Below are 27,698 nucleotides of genomic sequence, written 5' to 3' on the forward strand. Positions count from 1 at the left end.
CCTCTCGTGTATCTCAGCTAGAAAGTAAGTTCCATGTTGGCTGTAATTTTAGTCCATCTTGTTTATGCTGCATTTCTAGCAGTAGGACCATGTTTAATTATATATTAAGGGCTCAGTAAATATTTGTTGAGTGGAGAAAAGTAAGGAAATGCTGTAGCATGAAAGCTTGCTAATTTTTAATATGTGAAATATATTTTGTTACCAAAAACCATCTATAATGAAACTTCATAAGCAGTTGTTGGAGAAGATCTGCATTTGTTCAAGTGGTTTCTGACAGCTAACTAGGAAAATAGTATCTTTGGAAAAGGAATAAATATTCCTTTTCTACCTATTCACTGCCTGTAATTAGAATTTCATTTCTTTTTATATGAAATCAAAAGTCTCTTTTCTTAAAAAACTACATATTTTTCTATTCTGCTACCAAATTTGTCAAACTTTGTAAAATTATAGGCCTCTTTCTTTCCCTTAACTTTTAATTGAAATTTTTCATATGTTCATTACCTCTGCTCAACTACTTGGAATTATTTGCTTGTCTAATTTTTTCATATAAAGTTGAAAGTTTTAGCATGAAACTTTAGCATGAACATGCTAAGTTCTTTAGGATTAATTCCTTTAACTGGGAGTTCACTATGAAATGTCTTATCACGACCTGAACCTGACAAGCCCTTCAATCTGTATCTGTTATTTGGTTGACTCACAGGTAAAATGAATGACATGTAATTTGAATGTGAAGAGCTGTGGCTTTATTTTTTTCCTAAGCTTGTAGGACAAGAATTAGACTTACCATTGTCACATAGTTTGGTGCCAACTTGCAATTCTATAGAACTTACTCTATGGAAATTTTTCATTAGACCATTTTATATATTAAGAGACCTGAAATTCATAATTTATGCTAAAAATCTGTTAAGGATTCATTCATTTCTACCCATTGACCTATCATTTTATTTTCTTGGATATTGTTGTGTGGTTCTGATATCAATTTAATGATGGCCTCATAAAATGGTTTAGGAAGTGTTCCCCTCTCTTTGTTTTCTGAATTTGTTTTAGGACTGGTATTTTTTCCTTAAAAGGTAGGTCTACTGGTAAAGCCAACTGGACCTGGAGTTTCTTTATGGAAGTGTTTTCTTAATTACAAATTCAATTTATAAGATTGACATACAGTTCACCCTTGAACAACACAGGTTTGAACTGTACAAGTTCACTTAAATGCAGAGCTTTTTCAATAGTAAATACTATAATACTACATGGTCCTCGGTTGAATCTGCAGATGTGGAGGGATCACGGATACAGAAGGCCGACTATAAATTTTATGCAGATTAACCCTCACGTTGTTCCAGGGTCAACTGTAGTGCTATTCAGGTTTCACATTTCTTTTTGAATCAATTTTGGTAATTTGTATCTTTCAAAGAATTTATCCATGATGTATAAATTGTTAAATTTGTTAGCATGTGGCTGTTCATAATATTGCCTTTTAAAAAAATGTTGAGAATCTACAGTAATGTTCCCTCTCTCATTTCTGATATTGGTCGGTGTGTTATCTGTTTTTCAACCAGTCTAACTAGCAGTTTATCACTTTTATGGCTATTCTCAAAGAGCCAGCTTTTGCATATATTGACTTCGTTGTTTGTCCATTCTCTATTTCACTGATTTATTTTTTATTATTTCTTTCTTTCTGCTTATTTTGAGTTTAAATTCCTCCTCTTTTTCTAGTTGCTTAGGGTAGAGTTTTAGATTGTTAACTATAGACTTTTCTTCTTTACAACTATAAGTTATATGCTATGACTCCTTTGAAGCATTTCTTTATATTGTTGTTGTTTAATCTCTAAATTGTGTCCAATTCTTGTGACGCTATGGACTATAGCTCGCCAGCCTCCTCTGTCCATGGGATTTCCCTGGCAAGAATACTGGAATGGGTTGCCATTTCCTTCTCCAGGAGATCTTTCTGACCCAGGGATTGAACCGACATCTCACATTGGCAGGTGGATTCTTCACCTCTGAGCCACCTGTGAAATCACTTCTTTGTATGCACTTCCCAAATTTTGTTCAGTTGTTTCTTTTTTAAAATTGGATTGTTATAATTAGGTTTATTTTTAAAAAGTAAAGAGATATATTTTTCATCTTATTATTTGTAGTTGGGAAAACAAATCCAGAACACAGAAATATAGAGCATATTCTTAAAATAGGATATTTAACTCATTACATTCATTATAATTACTGATATCTGCTGCTGCTGCTGCTAAGTCGCTTTAGTCATGGCTGACTCTGTGCGACCCTGCAGATGGAAGCCCGCCAGGCTCCTCCGTCCCTGGGATTCTCCAGGCAAGAACACTGGAGTGGGTTGCCATTTACTTCTCCAATGCGTGAAAGTGAAAAGTGAAATTGAAGTCACTCAGTCATGTCCGACTCTCAGCGACCCCATGGACTGCAGCCTACCAGGCTCCTCTGTCCATGGGATTTTCCAGGCAAGAGTACTGGAGTGGGGTACCATTACTGATATCTGATTCATTGTAATTATTGATAATTTTGCCATCTTAATTTTTTTAAACCATGCTTTGCTATGTTTTCTTTTTCCTACCTTTTGTTTAATTCATTTAGCTTGATTATAAAGTTATATATTCTATTTCTTTTTTTTTTTTTGGATTTGTTCCTCAATACCTTATTTTTTAAAATATTTTATTCTTTTTCAGAGAAGTTCTAGGTTCACAACAAGATTGAAAGGAAGTTACAGAGATTTCTCGCATACCCTGTGTCCCCACACACACATCGCACCCTTCCATCTGTCACTATTTTCGTCCTAAATTTTACTTCTATACATGTTTGTGTTGTGCATTAAATGTATAAGGACATGTTTCCTTCATTTTAGCATCATACAGAGTATTTTTTTGCTGCCTAAAATAAACTCCATACTCTGCTTATTGATGCCTTCCCTACCCTGAACTCCTAGAAACCAGTCATCTTGTTACTATGTCCATAGTTATGTCTTTTTCAGAATGTCTGTAGTTGGAATAATGTACTATGTAGCCTTTTCAGATTGGCTTCTTTCACTGAGTAATATACATTTCTTTAATTTATTCAACAGATTTATTGGTTAAGTGGATTTTTATGTACCAGATACTGAAATACAAGGTAGAGTAAATGAGATATATTTCCTGCTCTCATAGAATTGAGGAGAGAGATATTCTAAACAATACAAATATAAATATATAATTATAAATTATATAATTTATAATGTCCAGGACATTCAATCTATTAAATGTACAGGACATGATGAGGTCCATAAGTAAGAAGACTTATATTGAAGCATAAGGAAAGCTCTCTTTAAGGAAACTACGGTTTAGTTGACACCTAAACAATGAGGAAGAGTTAGATTGACAAGGGAGGGAGGTGTTCCAGGGAGGGGAGAATATGCATGAAAGCCCTAAGGTAAGAAGGAAGGCCTGTGGCTGAAGCACAGAGAACTGGGGAGAGTGGCCAGAGATGAGGTTGGAGAGGCAGGCGGGAGCCAAATCACGTGGAGCTGTATTGACTGTGGTAAAGATTTTTAAAGTATATATTTAGGTTGATAAGAAGAATTTTATGGAGAAGAATGGTTAATGTTCCCTTTGTATTTAGGTGTGATCGCATTAGATCACGTTATCTAGATTGGGTTCCCAGGTGATGCTAGCAGTAAAGAACCCGCCTGCCAATGCAGGAGACATAAGAGGCACGGGTTCAATCCCTGGATTGGGAAATCCCCTGGAGGAGGACATGGCAACCCACTCTAGTATCCTTGCCTGGAGAATCCCATGGACAGAGGAGCCTGGTGGACTACAGCCCATGGGGTCACGGAGTTGGACACAACTGAAGTGACTTAGCACGCATAGATTGGGTTGGAGAGGGACAAGAATGGATGCAGCAAGACTAGCCAGGAAGCTGCTGCTTTAGTACAGAAGAGATGTCATGGGAGTTTGGACTAGAGTAATGACAGCTGACATGAAGTGAAAAGACACATGTATTTTTGAAGTGGATGTGAGGTTTCTTGGTTGTAAGCAACAGCAAAGGGCCAGCTGATTGAACAAAGGATGGAATTTCCTGAAAGAGTTATGGAGTTTCTAGGAAGGCTGAATAATCAACTTAAAAAGTGGATAGGAGGGTGGGCAGCTAGAAACATAGTTGTGTTCATTCATTCTATAGAACCGGGGTCTACAACTGAGCTTCTTGGCTTTTGAAGCAAGAGATGTGCATGCTTGGAAATTCTCCAGGCACTAGAAGTAAATTCAGCCACTGGAACATAAATTTAACAAATGACAGACCTAAGGCGGCTAGGTTTCTGACTCCATGTAAATTTTTGTTTCTTACTTTCATCATTAGTGTTTATCAGAGAACATTAACTTATTGCCAGTTACAACTGTGATGCCTTAAAATACATTGAGTTCTAATGTCACTTGCTGTTGAGCTTCTTAAAAAAAAAACTAAACCATTAGGCAAACATTATTAGATAACCTGGACCCATTAGAGCATGGCATTTGTTATTCTCTTTTTGCCAGACATTGTTTTTTTGGAAGTACTGATGCTTAAATTGATTGGATTTCACCCAAATAACAATTACAATGTGATTATGCAAAGTAGTAACTGTCTTCTAATTATAACTCTAAAGCTAAAGAAATCTATTAGCAAACTAGTTATAACGAGGGAAAAAAAGAAAATTTTGGCCCCAAATATTCCTAGACCTAACAGCAGTTTATTAGAATACTCCAGATTGTTAGTTTGCTGTTGGAAAAAAAAATTGAGCCATACGGCCCTGTTTGTTTTGCAGGGTTTTAAAATATAGTGATGTCATACATATCACTTGCTGGGTAAAATGAAGTCATCTTCTCCTTATAGAATGCCTCTGTGGGAATTGTATCGTTTAAAAAGAACTTCAGAAGCTTGTTAACCTTTGAGTTCAAAGTTAGAAAAGGACCTGAGCTACAAGCAGTATCTTATGTGTACATGGAAAATTGTGAACTAATTTGGACTGTCATGCTCAGTGGTGTTCCCCACATTTTCTTCTTTGTCTTTCATGTCCTGTTGTGTGACTGATAGAAAAGTCTCTTTTATGTCTAACCTGGAATGAAGTGAGCGAAAAGGCAAGATTGCTATCATTATTTCTGAATCACCAGATGCATAGCAGTTTCTGGAGCAAATGTTTAATGTTTAAATGTATTAAAAACACTTCCGGTCACAAACTCTGTAACCAGTATGAAACTACTGAAAAGAAGGAAACTGTTAAAGATCTTGAAGAATCTCATTGAACATATTCTTTTTAACAAAATAACTTGGGAGGGCAATATAAATGTACCTGCCTATGTTGGAGAAAGACTGCTGCTAAGTCACTTCAGTCGTGTCTGACTCTGTGCGACCCCATAGACGGCAGCCCTCCAGGCTCCTCCATTCCTGGGATTCTCCAGGCAAGAACACTGGAGTGGGTTGCCATTTCCTTCTCCAATGCATGAAAGTGAAAAGTGAAAGTGAAGACGCTCAGTCGTGTCTGACTCTTAGCGACCCCATGGACTGCAGCCTGCCAGGCTCCTCTGTCCATGGGATTCTCCCAGCTAGAGAACTGGAGTGGGTTGCCATTGCCTTCTCCAGGAGAAAGACTAATGCTATATAATTGTTAAGAACCAAAGCAATCTCTACAAAGTAGCTTTTAAGACCATCTTTTCCAGGAAACCTTTATCCATTTGCATCCCTTCCTGCATCCCTTCCTATCCTTTCAGTAATTCAGGTCAGCAAATAACTGTTGTTCCTGCTTTCTTGCTGCAGTGTGTCTGTTTCTTACACAGCAGCCAAAAATGACCTTCCTAAAGCACAAGTACAATAATGTGGATAGAGGACAGAGATAGGAAGTTGCTAGGACCCCACATAATTGACATCAGGACTTAATGAAACACATTGTGTCATTAAGACACCATTAAGTCACATCTTGCTGGGGATTTAAAGTCAACAGATAAATTAAGATTAAGTAGAAACAGTTATTATTTACAATGTCTTTGATCACCTGTGAGACCAGCACCCTCCATGAAAGACTTGAGATTGGAAACCAATTGAAGAAAAGACAATTATTCTCTCCCTTCCTACGCAAAACTTCATTGAACTGAATGGTGAGACTTCTGTCTGTTGTGTTTTTTTTTTAGGTTCTCTCTTCCTGCCAAATGCTTATAGTTGAATTTCTGTGAACTAAATGCACATATGCTACAACTCTACTCTCATAATAGTCTATGAAATTATGAAAGTTGTTAATAAGGTGAGTCAGGAACCAGCAGTTCTCAAACAGTGGTTCTCTTTCCTGTGCTGACTCTGATAACATTGACTGGCAATATTTTCTTAGTGATAACTTAGGAAAGCTTGTGTTTTGTGATATAAGTTTGGCTCAGATTGTGTATGTGTAAGAGACAACTTTACATACTTTTTGTGTTAATTTTAAATATGGCGTTTGTTGTTGCTCAGTTGCTAAGTCATATCCGACACTCTGCAACCCCATGAACTGCAGCATGCCAGGTTTCCCTCTCCTCCACCATCTCCCAGAATTTGTTCAAACTCATGTCCATTGAGTCAGTGATGCCATTGAATCATCTCATCCTCTGTCGTCCCCCCTCTCCTCTTGCCCTGGTCCTTCCGAGCATCAGGGTCTTTTCACTCATTTACAATCATTTTGTTTTATATCTCTTTATTATAAATACCACATTAGTGCCAAATTAGAATGTGCCACCTGTTTATAACTTCATTGTGAATTTTGAATTTTGCATATTAATGTGGATTTTTAAAATAATAAGTAATTTAAGTCACTTCGCTATTAATGAAGGATATGCTCTCTGCATCAGTTGGGCAGTACTGAGTAAAATACTGGAAGTGTAACCCAGAGAGTATTTTGCTTACTGAAATAAGTCAGACAGAGAAAGACACAATTATATGATATCATTTATATGTGGAATCTAAAAAAATTATACAAATGAATCTATATACAAACAAGGGATGGATTCACAAACATAGAAAATAAATGTATGGTTATCAAAGGGGAGAGTGGAGAGGAAGGAAAAATTAGGGGTATGTGATTAACAGATAAAAACTACTATATATAAAAGAGATACACAACAAGGATTTACTGTATGGCTCAGGGAATTATACTCAAGATTTTAAGATTAATTATAAGATTATTGTATCTCTTAATAACCTATCATGCAAAAAAAAAAAATGGAATCACTGTGCTGAACACGTGAAACTAACACAGTATTGTAAATCAACTATACTTCAATTTTTTAAGATGTGTGACATTCAAGCATTTGCAGACATCACCTCCAGGGAGTTCTTAGATAATTAATAAATGCTCTTCTGTGTAAATCATTTCTAGCAGCAAAATGGAGATAATTTAACACCCAAAGCTTTTGGTGGACTGGTAGCTTTGTTGTACTAAGTGGCCCACTGACTTTGTTGCACAGGTTGGGTATATGGGAATATTCCAGAATGCTTAAGAGTGCCATTATTCTGCTTTTCTGATGCCACTGGTTGCCTCTGAAGAATTGGTTTATGTTTAGATTTTACACATCTTTTTTTTTTCCTCCCTACTTCTGTTCAAAATTTAAACAACGATGGAGTAGAAACAATTGGATTCCCACTACCTCCCACTCCCTACTTCCTCCTGCCAATATAAATTCTGTATTCTGCTTTAATTACAGAAAGGCAAATAATAATTAAACAAGACGTTGGTCATTTATTTAAAACAAATCGTGTCTGAGCAGCATTGTACAATAGAATTTTCATATGAGCTACATATGTAAAATTTGAGCATATGTAAAATATGAGCTACATATTTAAAATTTCAAACAGTTACATTAAAAGCAGGATAAAGAAACAGATGAAAATAATTTCAATACTACATATTATTTAACTCAACAGATCCCAAATGTCATTATTTCCCTTTAATCAAGATAAAGTGTTACTTCCCTGGTGGCTCAGCAATAAAGAATCTGCCTGCCAGTGCAGGAGACACGAGTTCAATCCCTGGGTCAGGAAGATCCCCTGGAGAAACAAAGAGCAACCCACTCCAGTATTCTTGCCTGGAAAATTCCATGAACAGAAGTACAGTCCATGGAGTTGCAAATAGTTGGACATGACTTAGCAACTAAACAACACTGAGATATTTTACATTCTTTTTTGCATATTAAGTCTAAAAAATTCAATGTATATTTTACTCTTACAGCACCTCTCAGTTTGGACTGGGCACATTTCAAATGATCAATAGCTACAGAGGTTGTGATGACTATTGCACAGTGCATGTTCAGAGTAAAACATTGGTTATTATACCTTTCAGTCCAACTTATCATTTATCCCTAAGACAGGGGTTTCTCTTTTTTCTTTCTCCGACACACATGAAGAAATTGCTTCACTCACAGCGATGCGGTGGAACAGTAGCCTTCTACCGCAGTGTTTCTTAAGGGTTAGTGAGGGGCAAAGGAGTAGGCCATGTAAGGAGAGAGACATTTCAGCGTCTGTGGATCAGGGAATATTTAGTTAGAGAAAAATCTGCAGCACAGATCCAAGATATGTCTCTTCCTTTCCAGTTGTGAATAACTAATGTTTTTGTACAATTATAATTACTATGAGAATATTTAAATTCCATTCAAATAAAAGAAAGGTTAAATTGATATAGCCACAGTTCTGGCTTTTTTTAAAATATGAAAGCAGCTTCATTTCCAGAGTTTGAAAATGGCTCTTTAGTTGTTACCAGATACTCTGACATTCCCTACGGTAGCAGCTGTTACCAGTTCTAACAGGCCAAGTCAAGACTTTAGGCTTGGACCTGGGTTGTCACACCTAATGCATTTCTTATGATTTTCTTAATATAGTAACAAACTAGTTAATGAATACACACTACTGGTAAAGTAGAAAGTACAACAAATATATCATTTTTTAGAAAGACTCCAAAGAACAAATGGTTTACTTTGTTTCCAGCTTAAAGCTATTATTGATTCTTCTTTTAAATATTGACCTATGTTTTTTTCCCCTCCTATATATAGATTTCTGGGTGGAAGAAGGATAAGGGATTAGGCTGGAGAGTTAGGCTTCACTTGAAATACTTTCAGAATTTGATTTTTATCTGTTAAGTTATTCAAGTGATAGATTGACATTTCAGAAAAGTCATCTGATATCTGTGGAGATGAAAAGGTAGGGAGGACATCTGTGTAAGTTCTGACACTGAAGGCAGAAAGAATAAGAGGCAGATGTAGAAATCTGAACGAGATCATTGTGAAACCTTTAACTAGGACAGAAGCATCACAGCAGAGGGCTATGTTCAAGAGTGTGAAGTGCAGACTCTACAGAACTTGGGGGAATAAAGCAGATGGGAAGCTTAAGTAAGTACTCGGGATGGTTCCAGAAACTGTGTTGTGCATATCTGGATGGATAAAGTGGTTGATGATGCTGTTAAAAAAAAAAAAAAGTAATTCAGAAGTAATACAAGAGAATATAGATTGGATGGAGGGAAGGGGTTTCTTTTTAAACATGTTAAATCCAAATTACCTTTAACAATAAAACTATAGTAACAAAGGCCTGCACTCTTTGAGCAAAAGTCATATGAATAATACATTTATTTATGAAGAATAGTATGTAGAACAACTGAAGCAGTCAAAGCATAATCATAATGTAAACACATTACTAGACGTGCTTGCTAGTTTATTTTATTTTAACATAACTATCATTTCTCCACATCTTGATATTCACATATTGGCTTTTCTTGAGGCAAGAGCTGCTCATAGAGTTTAATCTCTAAATGATGAAAAGATTTTGATGACTCTCCCCGCTCAGGGTTTGTTTTGACCAGATTTGACAAACATTTGCTTCTTTAATGGAGTGCATGCACTCCCCTTTCCTAAATCATCACTTTCAGTCACTTTCCTACATCAGTCACTTGATAGATTTGCCTAATTTCTCTGCCCCTTTCTAAGAGTAACATATCATAAGGTTATCTGCTATTTTCTATATCCAATTTGTGATCACGTACTAGAAAATAAATAAAATGTGGCTTTCATCTTCAGAATATGAGATTTCATCAAATCATATTGTTGTTCAGTCGCTAAGTCGTGTCCAGCCCTTTGTAAACCCATGGACTGCTGCATGCCAGGCCTCGCTATCCTTCACCATCTCCCGGAGTTTGCTCAAACTCATATCCTTTGAATAAGTGATGTCATCCAACCATCTCATCCTCTGTTGCCCCCTTCTCCTCCTGCTCTCAGTCTTTCCCAGCATCAGGGTCTTATACAACGAGTCAGATTTTCACATCAGGTGACCAAAGTCTTGGAGCTTCAAACTTGGCATTTTTGTTCCCTGGGATTGATTTCATCAGGATAACTCTAACCTTTGAGGTTACTTGAATGTGACCACTGTACCAAGTTATGCAAAAGCCATTGAATAAAACACAACTTTGAATCTTAAATACTTGTAATTGTGAACTGTTTTTGGAAAAACCATGCTCTCTAACCACGAATTGGTAAATATATTAACCATGTGGGTTTCAAAATATCACCTCAATTCTTTGCACATACAATGTAATTTCACAAATACTAAGCAGGTAGTGTTAATGATCACACAGAGCTATCACTGGCAAAAGTGCCAGACAGCTGCACCACACTTATAAGGAGGGTTAGAGGCATGGGGAGCATGGCATTTAGCCTGTATTGTGCTTTGTAATCTTCACAGAAAGCTGAAAGTTATGTTTCCCCCCCGAAAAGGTTGGGGAAAGCTGTATTTAAGAATTGTGTTCCCCCACGTTTATTTTTCAGAGCTAAAACAAGCTTTATTTGTCTGTTTTGATTCATCGCTAATGAGTAAACTATGCACTCATATTTTCCATGTATCTACAGATAATGACACAGAGTGAAAATTAACATTTGCATTTACAGAGAAACTGCTGCAAACTTGAGAAGTAATGAATTTTTGTGATTTTCCACCAATATGTTGTTTCAAATTCATCTTCACATTCAAGTAATAACTGTCCCTTTCTCTGTAGGCAATTTAAACAAAATAAAGTAAAAAACAAATCTCCTGTCACTTTCAGATCACTTCAGGAAAAAATATAATTTTAAGGAATTATAAAGGAATAAGAAAGTTCTTGAAGAGCATGTTTCTATATTAGAGATAAAGTAGTTTTGAAAACAGAACTGGTGGTTAGGAGGGAGGAATTTGGGGTTCTGCTGCTTTTTGATCTTTAGGAAGTCCTTTGACCTTTTCCCATGTGTCCAGGGCCAGGCACTGTCCGTGCTTCTTCCCCTTGGAAGGTTTACTTTCTGGCTGTGTCTCAGCTTCTCTCGAGCTAGCTAGGGAGTTTCCCTTCTCTGAACACTGTCCAAATCTTGTGAAATAGACACTTCCCATAGATATAATCAGACTGGATAATAGAAACCAAGAAGGTTTGGGTCTTTATTATCTCCTTCAAAGCTAGAAGACTCAGCAATCTCCTAAGTTTAAAAAGAAATAAAAAACCATTTCAAAAATATGAATATATTCAACTCAAGATTTCAAAGTGTCAGTTTGCTAAACTAAATCGTCAATAGTTTTTTGTAACTAAGTAATGAATATGCAAAAAGTCATCATGCTCCTTGATATATCAGTCAGTGGTATGTTATATATATCTTTACACTTTTTATACTTCAACTATTTCTCTATAAAAACAAAAAGACCATTAAGCAGAGCTGATATATTTATAAGCTAAGTAAGCACATTCTGTTGCTCACACTTTCTACCCTGAAAACATTGGTTCATTGCCTATTGGAGAACTTTTATTAAAATCAATTACAGTTGACCTTAAACAACATAGCATGGGTTTGAAGTCCATGGGTACACTTATACACAGATTTTTTTTTCCAATAAATATGTACTAAAGTACTACACAATCGGTGGTTGGTTGAATCCAGAAATGTGGAACCATATATATTGATGGCTGACGATAATGTTATACATGAATTTTCAACTGCACAGAGGTTGGTGCCCCAAACCTTGCATTGTTCAAGAGTCAACTATTTGGATAACCACTTAGAAGTTTATTGAATGTCTGCTTAAAGTATAGTATGCTGTACCAAGGTCTATCCTGTATAGAATTAAGTAAGCTTTCTTTCTCATTATTTGAAAAACACACTTTTTCCTAGGATAGACCACAAAAACAAGTCTCAGTAAATCTGAGAACTTTGACACCATATTAAGCATCTCTTTCAACCATAGCAGAATGAGACTAGAAATCAACTGCAAGGAAAAAACTGCAAATGCACAAACACGTGAAAGCTTTTTTACATGTTTGCAGTATGCTACTAAACAACCAATGGATCATTGAAGAAATCAAAGGGGTTTGAAAGTGTAAGAGGATTGGAGAAAATGAAAATGGATATATAACAATCATAATCTGTGGGAGGCAGCAAAAGGAGTTCTAAGGGAAATTTATAGTGATACAAACCTACCTATGGAAAATCTCAAAGAAACACTCTAATCTTACACCTATAGGAACTAGAAAAATATAAACAAAACCCAAAGTTAGTAGAAGGAAAGAAATCATAAAGATTGAAGTAGAAATGGATGAAATAGAGGCTGAAAAATAAAAAATAGAAAATGTCCATGAAACTAAGAGCTGATTCTTTGAAAAGATAAAGAAAATTGATAAACTTTTGGCCAGACTCATCAAGAAAAAAATGAGAAAGGGCCCATATAATCAAAAACAAAAAAAGAGTTATAACTGTCACCACAGAAATTCGAAGGATTTCATAAGAGATTACTATGAACAAAATGGATGAACTAGAAGTGGATAAATTCCTAAAAACTTAGTTTCCCAGGATTGAATCAGTAGGACATACAAAATATGAGCAGAATGATTACCAGTAATTAAATTGAGTCAGTGATTTTAAAAATCCCAGCAAATGAAAGTCCAAAACCAAGTGGTTTCATAGGTGAATTCTACCAAATATTTAAGAAGTTAGCATCTATCCTTCTTAAACTATTCTTTAAAAAAGTGAGGAGAAGAAATGCTTCAGAACTCATTCTACAAGGCCTGCATCACCCTTATACCAAACCAGACAAAGACACCACAAGAAAAGAATAGGCCAATGTTCCTGATTTATTCAAAATAAATGAATAGTTCAGTTCAGTCGCTCAATAGTGTCTGACTCTTTGTGACCCGGTGGACTGCAGCACGCCATGCTTACCTGTCCAGCACCAACTCCTGGAGCTTGCTCAAATTCATGTCTGTCGAGTCAGTGATGCCATCCAACCATCTCATCCTCCATCGTCCCCTTCTCCTCCTGCCTTCAATCTTTCCCAGTATCAGGGTCTTTTCCAGTGAGTCAGCTGTTCACATCAGGTGGCCAAAGTATTGGAGTTTCAGCTTCAGCATCAGTCCTTCCAATGAACACCCAGGACTGATCTCCTTTAGGATGGACTGGTTGGATCTCCTTGCAGTCCAAGGGACTCTCAAGAGTCTTCTCAACACCACAGTTCAAAAGCATCAATTCAGCTTTCTTTACAGTCCAACTTTCACATCCATACATGACTACTGGAAAAACCATTAACTTTGGCTACAGGGACCTTTGTAGGCAAAGTAACGTCTCTGCTTTTTAATATGCTGTCTGGGTTAATCATAGCTTTTCTTCCAAGGAGCAAGTGTCTTTTACTTTCATGGCTGCAGTCACCAACTACAGTGATTTTGGAACCCAAGAAAATAAAGTCTATCACTGTTTCCATTGTTTCCCCATCTATTTGCCATAAAATGATGGGACCAGATGTCATGATCTTAGTTTTCTGAATGTTGAGTCTTAAGCCAATTTTTTCACTCTCCTCTTTCACTTTCATCAAGAGGCTCTTTAGTTCTTCTTCACTTTCTGCCATAAGGTTGGTGCCATCTGTGTATCTGAGGTTATTGATATTTCTCCCTGAAACCTTGATTCCAGCTTGTGCTTTATCCAGCCTGGCATTTTGCATGATGTACTCTGCATATAAGTTAAATAAGCAGGGTGACAATATACAGCCTGACGTACACCTTTCCCGATTTGGAACCAGTCTGTAGTTTCACATCCAGTTCCAACTGTTGCTTCTTGACATGCATACAGATTTCTCAGGAGACAAGTCAGGTGGTCTGGTATTCCCAACTCTTTAAGAATTTTCCACAGTTTGTTGTGATCCACACAATCAAAGGCTTTGGCGTAGTCAATAAAGCAGAAGTAGATGTTTTTCTAGAATTCTCTTGCTTTTTCTATGATGCAATGGATGTTGGCAATTTGATCTCTGGTTTCTCTGCCTTTTCTAAATCAAGCTTGAACATCTGGAAGTTGTCGGTTCACATACTGTTGTGGTCTGGCTTAAGAATTTTGAGCATTAGTTTGCTAGCGTGTTAGAGGAGTGCAATTGTGCAGTAGTCTGAGCATTCTTTGACATTGCCTTTCCTTGGGATTGGAATGAAAACTGACCTTTTCCAGTCCTGTGGCCACTGCTGAGTTTTCCAAATTTGCTGGCATATTGAGTACAGCCCTTTTATAACATCATCTTTTAGGATTTGAAATAGCTCAACTGGAATTCCATCACCTTCACTAGCTTTGTTCATAGTGATGCTTCCTAAGGCCCACTTGACTTCACATTCTAGGATGTCTGGCTCTAGATGAGTGATCACACCACTGTGGTTATCTGGGTCATGAAGATATTTTTTGTATAGTTCTTCTGTGTATTCTTGCCACCTCTTCATAAAATCTCCTTCTGTTAGGTCCATACCATTTCTGTCCTTTTCATGCCCATCTTCGCATGAAATGTTCCCTTGGTATCTCTAATTGTCTTGAAAAGATCTCTAGTCTTTCCTGTTCTATTGTTTTCCTCTCTTTCTTTGCATTGATCACTGAGGAAGGCTTAAATCCTCAACATATTAGCAAACCAAATTCAGGACTACATTCCCTGGTGACTCAGACAATAAAGAATCTACCTGCAATGTAGGAGACCCACCTTCTATCCCTGGGTCAGGAAGATCATCTGGAGAAGGGAATGGCTACATACTCCAGTATTCTTGCCTGAAAAAATTCCAGGAGCCTGGCTACTCCTGGCTAGTCCATGGGACTGCAAAGACTTGGACATGATTGAGAGACTAACACTTTCACTTTTTCCATGCTTATTATCAAGTGGGATTTATCCTAGTTATGCAAGAATGACTCAGTATCCACAAATCAATCAGTGTGACACATCACATTAACAAATTGAACAATAGAAGTCATTCATAGATACAGAAAAAGATTTTGACAGAATTCAACATCGATTTGTGATTAAAAACTCTTAACAAACTAGGTATTAGGAAACATACCTGAACATAATAAAGTCCATATATGACGAATGACTCAATGGACATGAGTTTGAGCAAACTCCAGGAGATGGCGAAGGACAGGTAAGCCTGGCACACTGCAGTCCATGGGGTCGCAAAGAGTCAGACACATCTAAGCGACTGAACGACAACAGCATGACAAACCTACAACCAACATCATATTCAGTGGTGAAAAGCTGAAAGAATTTCCTTTAACATCAGGAACAAGACAAGAATGTCCACTCTGAACACTTTTACTCAGCATCGTATTGGAAATCCTAGCCATAGTAATCAGAGAAGAAAAAGAAATAAGGAATTTGAATTGTAAAAGAAGTAAAACTGTCACTGTTTGCAGGTGACATAAAAATACTATATATAGAAAAACTTAATGACAACATTAAAAAAAAACCTATTAGAACTAATATATGAATTCAATAATAAAGTTTCAGAAATTTATTCTGTTTCTATACACTAACAATGAGCTGTCAAAAGAGAAATGAAAAAATCCCATGTATAATTGCATCAAAAGGAATAAAATATGTAGGAATAAATCTAACCAAGGAGATGAAAGACTTGTACTTGAAAAACTAAAAGATGTTGAGGAAAGACATTGAAGAAGACACAAACATTGGAAAGATATACTTTACTCATGAATTGAAAGAATTAATATAGCTAAAATGACCATACTTTCCAAGAAAATCTACAGATTCAATACAATCCCTATGAAAATACTAATGACATTGTTCAGAGAATTAGAACAAATAAAAAACTTGTATGGAAACACAAAAGACCCAGAATACCAAAGTGATCTTGAGAAAGAAGAAAGCTGATGGCATCATGAACCTGATATCAAATTATGCTACAAAGCTACAGTAATCAAAACAGTATGATAACATGCTGTTACCAAGTGCCACAGGAAAAGATGCTCAACATGAGGAATTATCAGAGAAATGCAGATCAAAACTGCAATGCAGTGTCATCTTATACCAGTCAGAATGGCCATCATTAAAAGGCTGCAGATAATAAATTGCTGGAGAGAATGTGGGGAAAAGGGAACCCTCCTACACTGTTGGTGGGAATGTAATTGGTACAGCCACCATGGAGAACATTATGGAGTTTCCTCAAAAAAACTAAAAATAGAGAGCTATTTTATGATCCTACAATCCCACTCCTGGTCATATATCCTGAGAAAACATTTATTTGAAAAGATACATATGCTGCAATATTCATACCAGCACTATTTAGAATGGAAACAACCTAAATGTGCATTGACAGATGAATGGATAAAGAAGATGTGGTGTATATATACAATGGAATACTACTCAACCATAAAAAAGAATGAAGTAATGCTATTTGCATCTACATGGATGGACCTAGAGTTTATCATATAAGTGAAATCAGAGAAAGACAAATATGATATCACTTATATGTGGAATCTAAAAAAATGATACAAATAAAATTATTTGCAAAATAGAAACAGACTCACAGACATAGAAAACAAACTTTTGGTTACCAAAGGGAAAGGTGGGGAAAGGGATAAATTAAGATTTTGGGAATAACATATACATACTACTAAATGTAAAATAGGTTAACAACAAGGCTACTGTATAGCACAGGGAACTATATTCAATATTTTATAAGAACCTTATGGGAAAAGAATCTGAAAAAAAATATATATAGCCAAATCACTTTACTGTTCACCTGAAATTAACACAACATTGTAAATCAACTATACTTCACATATTTTATCAGACATGTCAGAGAAAAACAAATACCATATATTAATGCATATATGTGGAAACTGAAAAAATAAGTATAGATGATCTTATTTACAAAGCAGAAATAGAGACATAGACATAGAGAACAAATGTATGGATACCAAGGGGGAAAGGTGGGGTGGGATGAATTGGGAGATTGGAATTGACATATATGCAGTATTGATACTATGTGTAAAATAGATAACCAATAAGAACCTTAAATAAAAAACTATACTTCAATTAAAAAAATGAATTTTTTAAAATACCAAAAAAAAAAAAGACCCAATATAGTACTGGCACAAAAACAGACACATAGTTCAATGGAACAGAACAGAGAACCCAGAAAAGAACTCTGGGTTGTCCATACTCTATGGATAATTTATCTGTGACAAAGGCAATAAGGATCTACAATGGGGAAAAGACAGCCTTTTCAAGGTATTGGGAAAACTGGACAACTACATGCAAAAGAATCAAACTGGACTACTTTTTCACACTATGTAGAAAAAAATAACATGGATTAAAAACTTAAATCTAAGACCTGAAACCATAAAACTTCTAGAAAAAAACACAGGCAGTATGCTCTTCAACATCAGTGGTAATAACATTTTTTTTGGATCTGTGTCCTCAGGCAAGTGAAACAAAAGCAAAAATAAGCAAATGTGATTACATAAAGCTGAAAAAGTTTTGGATAGCAAAGGAAACTCTCAACAAAACAAAAAGTCCACCTACTGAATGGGAGATGTTTGCAAATGATAAGGAGTTAATATCTAAAATATACAAAGAACTCATACAACTCAATATCAACAAAAAACCCCCAAACAATCTAGTTAAAAAATGGGCAGAGGATATACAGATGACCAGCAGGCACATGAAAAGATACACAACATCATTAATCATTAGAGAAATGGAAATTGAAACCACAATGCGATACCACCTCACACCTGTCAGAATAACTGTCATCAAAAAGACAAGAAATAACAAGTGTTAGTGAGAATGTGGAGAAAGGGGGACCCATGTGCACTGTTGGTGGGAATGTAAGTTGGTGCAGCAACTATGGAAAATAGCATGGAGATGCCTCAAAAAATTAAAAATAGAACTACCATATGATCCAGGAATCCCACTTATGGGTATTTACCCAAAGGAAAGAAAGCACTCTTTGAAAAGATAATATGCATTCCATTACTGCAGCATTGTTTCTGATAGCCAAACATGAAAGCAACCTAAGTGTTCATTGGTGGGTGAATGGATAAAGAAGATGTGGCATATATACACAACGAAATTTCATTAGCCATTAAAAAAAAATGAAGTTTTGCCTTTTGTGACAATATGGATGTATCTAGACGTTATTACACTAAGTGAAATGTCAGACAAAGGCAAATACCACATAATCGCACATATATGTGTATCAAAACAAACAAAACAAAATATAAACTCATAGATACAGAGAACAAACCTCTGGTTGCCAGAAGGGAGGGTTGGGAGAGTAGGGAAAATAGGTGAAGGGGATTAAGAAGCACAAATCTCCAGTTATAAAATAAGTAAGCTTCAGGGGTGTACTGGACAGCATAAGACATATGGTCAGTAATACTATTCAATGTAATAACATTGTATGGGGACAGATAATTACTAGACTTACTATGGTGATCATTTCATAATATATGCAAATGTCAAATAGTTAAAGAGTACACCTAAAACTAACATCCATCAACTAATATGTTTCAATTAAAAAAAAGAAAACCACACACTTTTCTCCAGTGAGTTGGTGTTCTATAGGAATCTGATTAAACGAGCTTTTATCCGTTGTTCTTGGCCATGAGGATTCCCTGCTTCATTCATCAGGTCATGACAAACTCCACGTAGCGGTGACGGAGCAGCCGCCGCTGGTGCCACCTGAATGTGTCACCCAGAGACAAGGTTAGTGCGTACCCTCTGGACAAGCAGGAGGCCAGAGCAACACATCCAGTAAGGAGCAGGTTTCCACAGCTTTTCATTAACGTGTTTGATGTTTCCAGACTCAGAATTTTCTATATGTACTGAATCAATCCTTCTGCTACCACCCTTGTAAATAGAGGGAGACATTATTATGTTGGAATTATAAAGCTGCTTGCACTTCCTTCGAAATCATGCCCAGCTGAGCTGACTGAGTCTGATGTTGGCTTCCTTTGATCTCAAATGTGAATCCGCCAGTTTGCAAGTTTGCTCCAGCATCTGTGGCAAAAAAAAAAAAAAAGAAAAGTAACTTCTGCTTCAGCCATTGCTTCATTGTGTGTGGTGAAACTGTGTGCAAAAATGAAAAACTATCTCTTTGTGTGTCTATGGCATCAGTCTGATGACAGCATGACCCAGGATAGCAGTTGTCACATCTAGAACTTTCCCAGCGCTGAGCTGTTTGCCATGAAGGACATCTCTCTGCTTGGTGTCAGTCAGTCTTCTTTATTAGCCCCAATCAAAACTGGGCAGAATTCCCTGCATTTATAAAGTTCTGTCAGTGGCAGAGGGACAGTTCCCACTCTTGGTTATGGTGTTTTGTCTTCATGTTATTGAAACTCCATGTGTCCTATTTGGCTGCAGAGGAACCAGCCTTAATAGAGGGAAAAAACCTTCTTCCAAGAATAGAAATGAAAAAACAAAAGAAAGAAAACTAAGTTTTTCTGAGCCTATAGCTGAAACTTCAAAATCCAAATATGATTGCTGCTTTCTTTTTGTTTCCCAGACTCTGAGTAATTTAATTATATAAATTCTAATTATCCAGATACAGTGAAAACACAAGCCTCTTCTTCTGCCTGCCTGGGATAACAATGAAACAGGCTATTTCATCCGGATGATACCTCTAAGACACGTCAGGCATCTGCTCTGTATGTGCCAGAGTAGTGCCGAGTATGATGGTTATTGTATTAAGCCAATGTCAGGGTTTTCTATCTCACAGAGCAAAAAGAAGTATGAGCATCTTGAAAATCTTTCCACATTATTTGAAAGATGGGAAGATTGGTTTAAAAGAAAGTTCAGAGTTTGGGATTGTAAAATGGACTGAAGCACTCTCTAAAAGCTGACTTTTCAGATTTTGCCACATTTTCATTTGTGAGGCACCACTTAAAATTCATCGAGCAAGACTTTATTTGCTGATGCGCTAATAGTCTTCCTTCTTGTTTGAAAGGAAGAGACACTACTTTCTGCTCCATCCTCTGAAACACACCACCTGCTTTACCAAGCTGGAATGTGGTATTTTTCCACTGAGGAGTGCACTTGTTTTTGCAATGAGAACACAGCAGTGCTGTTTGAAGACTCCACTGATGATGGCAAAGGATCAAAGGTGGGAGGTGATAGCAGGTGGAAGCTTAGGGGGTGATCAGTGCAACCAGTGTGATGCATTGCTGAGTGGAGATGAGCAGGATCCCAGCAAGAATCCTAGAGTAAAGGGGGAAAGCTGAAAGTCAAAGGCAGGCAATAATTTCAGGTAAATCTGACCATTCTAGGAAATATTAAAAAGCCCACTGTTACTCTAGTCAAAATTATGATCATTTGGGAAAATGGATGTTTTATTCGATGGATAGAACACTTTATCTTTGCTCTTTTTCCTTTACCTTTGGACATGAAAAACAAATGAAGACAAATTTTCAAATTTAGTGAGAAAGAAACAAAAATTAGTAATCCTATAGGGAGAAAGATGGAGTAGCTAGTTTTTTTTTTTTTAATTGAAGTATAGTTGATTTACAATGTTGATGTTTTAGTTTAAAGTGTACAGCAAACTGATTCAATTATACATATACATCATACCTATTCTCTTTGAGATTCCTTTTACTTATCATGCGTGTGTGCTCAGTAGTGTACAACTCTGTGACCCTATGGACTGTAGCCCATCAGAGTCCTCTGTCCATGGGATTCTTCAGGCAAGAATACTGGAGTGGGTTGCCATTTCCTTTTCCAGGGGATCTTCCCGACCCAGGGGATGAACCTGTGTCTCCTTGCATTGGCAGGCAGATTCTTTACCACTGAGCCACCTGGGAAGCCCTCTTTTTTCTTACAGGTTATTACAAAATATTAAGTATGGTTCCCTGTGCTATACAGTAGGTCCTTGTGGTTATCTATTTTATATCTAGTAGGGTGTTAATGTTGAGGAGGGCATGGCAATCCACTCCAGTGTTTTTGCCTGGAGAATCCCATGGACAGGGGAGCCTGGTAGGCTACAGACCGTAGGGTTGCGGGGAGCCAGACATGACTGAAGTGACTTAGCATGCATGCAGTATGTTTATGTTAATCCCAAACTCTAGTTTTAAGGTTCATTCCTTGACTCTTGGGGGGTTTCTTTCCCTGAGTTGACTGAAATTGCCCCCAAGAAACCTTTCCTGTGTTATTTAAGAGGGCATATTAGATCAAGGCTGGGTCCCCCGTGATTTCATTAAAGACCCTGCTATTGAGTTAGTGTTGGTCTCAGGTTGTGGACTCAGGAACACAGAGCCGTGTCTTCTCAGAGAGCAGGGAATTCCCACTGCCTCTTTGTTCTTCGCGTTCACCAGAGCTGCAGCATCAAAAGCCAGAAGTGCTGAGGAAAAGCATGGGATGACTGCTTCAAAGGCAATCATGATCGTTTCGTTAAATGACAAGGTAGATCCCCAAGCTTGAAACTTCCACAGCAGGCAACTAGTCTGTTGAGGAGGAATGAAGTTTTATATACTCAGGCTTCACCTATTTCCTGGGAGTTAGTGATGGACAGGGAGGCTTAGTGTGCTGCAGCCCATGGGGTTGCAAAGAGTCAGACACGACTGGGCAGCCGAACTGAACTGAACTGAACTTACCTATTTCAGTGGTGAACTATTCAATGTTTGCAGTTTAATCACACTACTGATAGTTACATCCCTGTAGCTTTTTTTTTTTTTTTTTTTGAGTAACATGTTAAGCAAAAATGGCCTGGTATATGCTTAACAGTCTTGTATATGCTTAACAGCCTGGTATATTTGCATTTTTACTTTCTTTATTTCACTGAGCAAATTCCTTAGCCTGAATGCACTTTTTTTCTGGTTAGTGGGAGAGTCTTTCTAAAATCATAACTCGCCATGGCCTCCTATGAGTCAGACTAGTCTTGCTGTAAGATCTTTCTTTAATGCCATGTATGACTGAATATAATGCTGTTCCTTCTACTCATAGGCAAGGTGAATTCAAACTATGACTTAAATCTTATCAGAATTAACCTTCAGCTGGGATAGGGCAGAGTTACAGAGATGTTGATTTCTTTTCTCCTTTTTGGTATGATGGTTTGAAAATCATATTTCTATTCAAAAATTCTTTCTTAATAGAATAGAGTTATGCAGATCATAAGGAATATCAGTGTAGCATCCCCCCAGTAGCTATCCCCCAGTAGCATTTTTAAAAGCCCTAATAAACCTAGTAGTCACTGACTGAATGCCTGTAACAGGGATCACAAATAAGAAATTGGTAAAATAATCAAGCGGTATATTGGAGCCTCCACACGTTGAGCCAGGATGAAGTTTTCAGTCTAATGGGCCGTCCTTTGTGTAGTTCTAATTTTAGAGTGGCTTTTCTTTTATGGTCACAGATGAGAGGTTGTTTTTCATATTTAAATTGTGGGCAATTTAAAACATTAGTGACCTCTTGTTGTCATTGTTCAGCCACTAAATCATGTCCGACTGCAGCACACCAGGCTTCCCTGTCCTTCACTATCACCTGGAGTTTGCTCAAACTCATGTCCATTGAGTCAGTGATGCTATCTAACCATCTCATCCTTTGCTGCTCCCTTTTCTATTTGTCTTCAACCTTTCCCAGCATCAGGTGGTCTTTTCCAGTGAGTTGGCTTTTGGCATCAGGTGGCCAATGTACTGGAGCTTCAGCTTCAGCATCAGTTCTTTCAATGAATATTCTGATTGATTTCCTTTAGGATGGGCTGGTTTGATCTTGCAGTCCAAGGGATTCTCAAGAGTTCTCCAGCACCACAATTCGAAAGCATCTATTCTTCAGTGCTCAGCCTTCTTTATGGTACAACTCTTACATCCATACATGACTACTGGAAAAACCATAGGTTTGACTGTATGGACTTTGTCAGCAAAGTGATGTCTCTGCTTTTAATACGCTATCTAGGTTTGTCATAATTTTCCTTCCAAGGAGCAAGTGTCTTTTAATTTCATGGCTTCATGGCTGTCAGCAGTGATTTTGGAGCCCCCCAAAGTAGAATCTGTCACTGTTTCCAACTCTCCTCCTTCTATTTGCCATGAAGTGATGGAAGCAGATGCCATGATGTTAGTTTTTTAAATGTTGAGTTTTAAGCCAGCTTTTTCACTCTCTGCTTTCACCCTCATTAAGAGGCTCTTTAAGTCCCCTTCATTTTTCTGCCATTAGAGTGGTATCATCTGCACATCTGAGGTTGTTGGTATTTCTTCCAGCAATCTTAATTCCATTGTGTGATTCATCCAGCCCAGCATTTCACATGATGTACTCTGCATATAAGTGACAATATACAGCCTTCTCAGCTCACATACAGCTGAAGCCTAGCTTGAAGGATTTTGAGCATAATTTTGCCAGCATGTGAAATGAGCACAATTGTGCAGTAGTTTGAACATTCTTTGGCATTGCCCTTCTTTGGGATTGAAATGAAAACTGACCTTTTCCAGTCCTGTGGCCGCTGCTGAGTTTTCCAAATTTGCTGACATATTGAGTGCAGCACTTTCACAGCATCATCTTTAAGTATTTGAACTAGCTCAACTGGAATTCCATCACCTTCACTAGCTTTGTTCGAAGTAATGCTTCCTAAGGTCCACTTGACTTCACACTACAGGATGTCTGCCTCTATGTGAGTGACCATACCATTGTGGTGATCTGGGTTATTAAGACTTTTTTGTATAGTTTTTCTGTGTATTCTTGCCACCTCTTCTTAATATCTTCTGCTTCTGTTAGATCCTTACAATTTCTGTCCTTTATCATGCCCATCCTTGCATGAAGTGTGTCCTTGACATCTCCAATTTTCTTGAAGAGATCTCTAGTCTTTCCCATTTTATTGTTTTCCTCTATTTCTTTGCATTGTTCACTTAGGAAGGCTTTCTCATCTCTCCTTGCTATTCTTTGGAACTCTGCATTCAGATGGGTGTATCTTTCCTTTTCTCCTTTGCCTTTTGCTTCTTGTCTGTTCTCAGCTATTTGTAAGGCCTCCTTAGACAGCCATTTCGCCTTTTTGCATTTCTTTTTCTTTGGGTTGGTTTTGATCACCACCTGCTGTACGGTGTTGTGAACCTCTGTCCGTGGTTCTTCAGGCACTCTGTCTGTCACATGTAATCCTTTGAATCTATTTGTCACTTCCACTGTAGAATCAAAAGGGATTTGATTTAGGTCATACTTGATTGGCCTAGTGGTTTTCCCTTCTTTCTTCAATTTAAGTCTGAATTTGGCAATAAGGAGCTCATGATCTGAGCCACAGTCAGCTCCCAGTCTTGATTTTGCTGACTGTATAGAGCTTCTCCATCTTGGGCTGCAAAGAATATAATCAGTCTGATTTTGGTATGGACCATCTGGTGAAGTCCGTGTGTAGAGTCATCTCTTGTGTTGTCGTAAGAGGATGTTTTCTATGACCAGTGTGTTCTTTTGACAAAACTCTGTTAGCCTTTGCCCTGCTTCATTTTGGAAATGTCTCAGAGGCAGTTTTAGTTGTGCAAAATAGTCCACCACAACGAGGAATTCTCCTGCCCTAAATATCAGCCCACCCTCGTTGAGAAGCATTGGTTGCTTTTTTGTTTATGACAAAATTGTAGAATAACAGCTGAATACAATTTGATTATGAGATTAACTGCACAAAATACTGCATATAAAGGGTGGTTTATCCTCAAGTGAGCCTTGCTGTGAATCAGAACACTGTTCAGATGCAGTCTTCTGAGACATTTTATTTTTTAGCTTAACATAATGTAAAACTGTGTTTTCCATGTTCCAGCCAGTCCTGGATATATTTGGCTGATAGTTTGAAGAAATAAAATCTTCCTGCAGCCTTCAGTTATTAAAATAGAACCAACCACCCACTCATTTTATTACATTCTGTGGAATGTTTTTGAATGACAGTCTAAGTATTTTAATTGGTCTCCTGCTGATTTATAACCCCTTGTTTTCTGTTTCACATTTTATATCTTGAAATTACAAGTCACAGTGCCATTTTTATACTGTGCCATTTAAACACTATGAACAACATTTTTTAGAAAGAAAAAGCTCCATTCAGAAACCCAAGGGTCATTCATTTGAATTGTCTACATTTTGGGGTGCTGGCGTTTCTTGGCTGTCCCAGCTGCTTATCTCTGATGCTATTCATGTAGGTTCTCCGTGTATATTGAGGGTTGGGGGAGAGACAGCTGGATCCTCTCTGCATCCAGGAAGTAAGATGTCATTCATTTTCTGGTTTTGAATGCAGGCTTTCTCAGTTCTGTGTTCACCCTCTGCAGTTCTATCCCCACACAATGCTCCATGTGTGTGGGTGTGTACATGCTCAGTCACTTCAGTCGTGTCTGACTCTGTGACCCTGTGGACTGTAGCCCGCCAGGCTCCTCTATGCATGGGATTCTCCAGGCAAGAATACCGGAGTGCATTGCTATGCCATTTCCTCCTCCAGGGGATCTTCCAGACCAAAGGATCGAACCCACATCTCTTACCTCTCCTGCATTGGCAGGCAGGATCTTTACCACTAGTGCCACCTGGGGCTTCATGTACCATACATTTATGCTGTGGCTCCTCAAATGTGTTTTCATAAACTTGCATGAAAAAAAGTTCCTTAGAATTCTACTCATTGAACCATAGAGACCAGGCAAGGAAAATAATCCTAACTCAGAGCCTCCAAATTTAGTTGCAGTTTCATCATTTTTTACATTTACCACCAATGGTTCACTTATTCAAAGCTTTTTAATATCCATTTGTTGGTTTGTACCTAGACACAGACTTTGTTTGTGTTCAAACAAAGGCAGAATTTGTAAGTAACTCTGCACATATCTGCAAAGACCTTGGTAGTTTTACTGTTTGAGTTCCTTGGTCTAGGAGCTACTGCTTCAAGTTCATAGCTTTCTTCCTGGGGATAAAGGAGACATGTTGGAAAATTAAAATAAATTTTTATACTCAGCCATTAAAAAAGAATGAGATAGTGCCATTTGCAGCAGCATGGCTTGACCTAGAGATTTTCATACAAGTGAAGTAAGTCAGACAGAGAAAGACAAATATTATATCACTTATATGTGAAATCTAAAAAAAAATGATACAATTGAACTTATTTACAAAACAGAAATAGACTTACTGACATAGAGAACAAATGTATGGTTACCAAAGGGGAAAGAGGAACAGACATGGAGAATAAAATTATGGACATGGGGAGAGAGGAGGAGAGGGTAAGATGTATGGAAAGAGTAACATGGAAACATACATTACCATATAAAATATATAGCCAATGGGAATTTGCTGTATGGCTCAGGAAACTCAAACAGGGGCTCTGTATCAACCTAGAGGGGTGGGATAAGGAGGGAGATGAGAGGGAGTTTCAAAAGGGTGTGGATATATGTATGCCTGTGGCTGATTCATGTTGAGGTCTGACAGAAAACAGCAAAATTCTATAAAGCAGTTATCCTTCAATTAAAAAAAAAAAAGAAAAAGATTTCCTTAGCAGTAATACCTTTCTCTTCCTCTGTCCTGTGTACACATCTTGTCTATTTGTGTTTACTCTTCTCAGTCCCTCTTATTTTTGTAAGTTTTTACCTCTATTTTGTCCAATTGATTTCAGTTTCCTTATTTTTTGTATCATGTATCAATTTCAGATGTTGGCTATTAATCCTATCCATTTGTAATAATTATGATGTCTTTGCAACAGTCTTTGAAATTCTTTCCTTTCTTTATTTATACTGTATACTATCAGGTGCATTTAGCCAGTCAGAACTAATCACTTACCCTTCTTCCACTGATGAAGAGGTGATGCCACGTTGTCTTAGTTAACCGGTTGTTCCTTTCCTGTTTGGGACTTCTCTGGTGGTTTAGATGGTAAAGAATCTGCCTGCAATGCAGGAGACCTGGGTTTGATCCCTGGGTCAGGAAGATCCCCTGGAGAAGGGAATGGCAACCCTCTCCAGTATTCTTGCCTGTGCAAACTTACTTGCACTTTGGGGTAAAGGGGTAATTAACAAGGACCTCCTGTTCTTGCTCTGCGCTGGTGAGAGAGGAGTATGTACAGGGGTGAAGTGAGATGATGGTGTGTCACTAGCTAATGCAGTCGCTGTCCCTAGGGATCCAGAAGGGATCCAGGATTCTGGTGTCCAGAATCCTGTGGACAAAGAAGCCTGGTGAGCTACAGTCCATGGAGTCACAAAGAGTCGAACACGACTGAGTGACAGACACTTTCATTTCCACTTTCTTTCCTGTCAAATTAAACCAAATAACTCTTCTCAGTTTTCATCCTGGCACATAGAAGGCAACTGATTAAAAGAAATGAATGAGACCTCCTTAATTTATTGTGGTATTCTATGTTGTTGTTGTTGTTCTTTTCCTCTTACTCATGCATTTAATTGTGCTTTTTTATTATCATGCAGTACACAGTCATTTTAAACAATTTGTGAGTATAGATCAGCGGAAGAAATAAAACCAAAAACCCCAAA

The 27,698-nt window shown here is 37.5% G+C and overlaps 1 protein-coding gene and 2 long non-coding RNA genes across 4 annotated transcripts in view; all 3 read left to right on the forward strand.

Annotated features, from left to right (window-relative positions):
• ZNF704 (zinc finger protein 704) overlaps nt 1–27,698 on the forward strand; it is a 236,692-nt gene that overhangs the window by 59,000 nt on the left and 149,994 nt on the right. The gene's annotated exons all lie outside the window — the stretch shown is intronic.
• On the forward strand, nt 700–8,663 carry LOC145509074 (uncharacterized). The gene is made up of 2 exons (XR_014055843.1): nt 700–1,913; nt 8,029–8,663. It is a non-coding gene; the product is annotated as an uncharacterized LOC145509074 (long non-coding RNA).
• On the forward strand, nt 20,234–26,705 carry LOC145511591 (uncharacterized). The gene is made up of 2 exons (XR_014057978.1): nt 20,234–20,950; nt 21,242–26,705. It is a non-coding gene; the product is annotated as an uncharacterized LOC145511591 (long non-coding RNA).

The sequence above is a fragment of the Giraffa tippelskirchi genome, chromosome 6 (genome assembly GCF_054371585.1).
Source record: "Giraffa tippelskirchi isolate mGirTip1 chromosome 6, T2T-mGirTip1v1.2.pri, whole genome shotgun sequence".
In the NCBI taxonomy this organism is placed as follows: domain Eukaryota; kingdom Metazoa; phylum Chordata; class Mammalia; order Artiodactyla; family Giraffidae; genus Giraffa; species Giraffa tippelskirchi.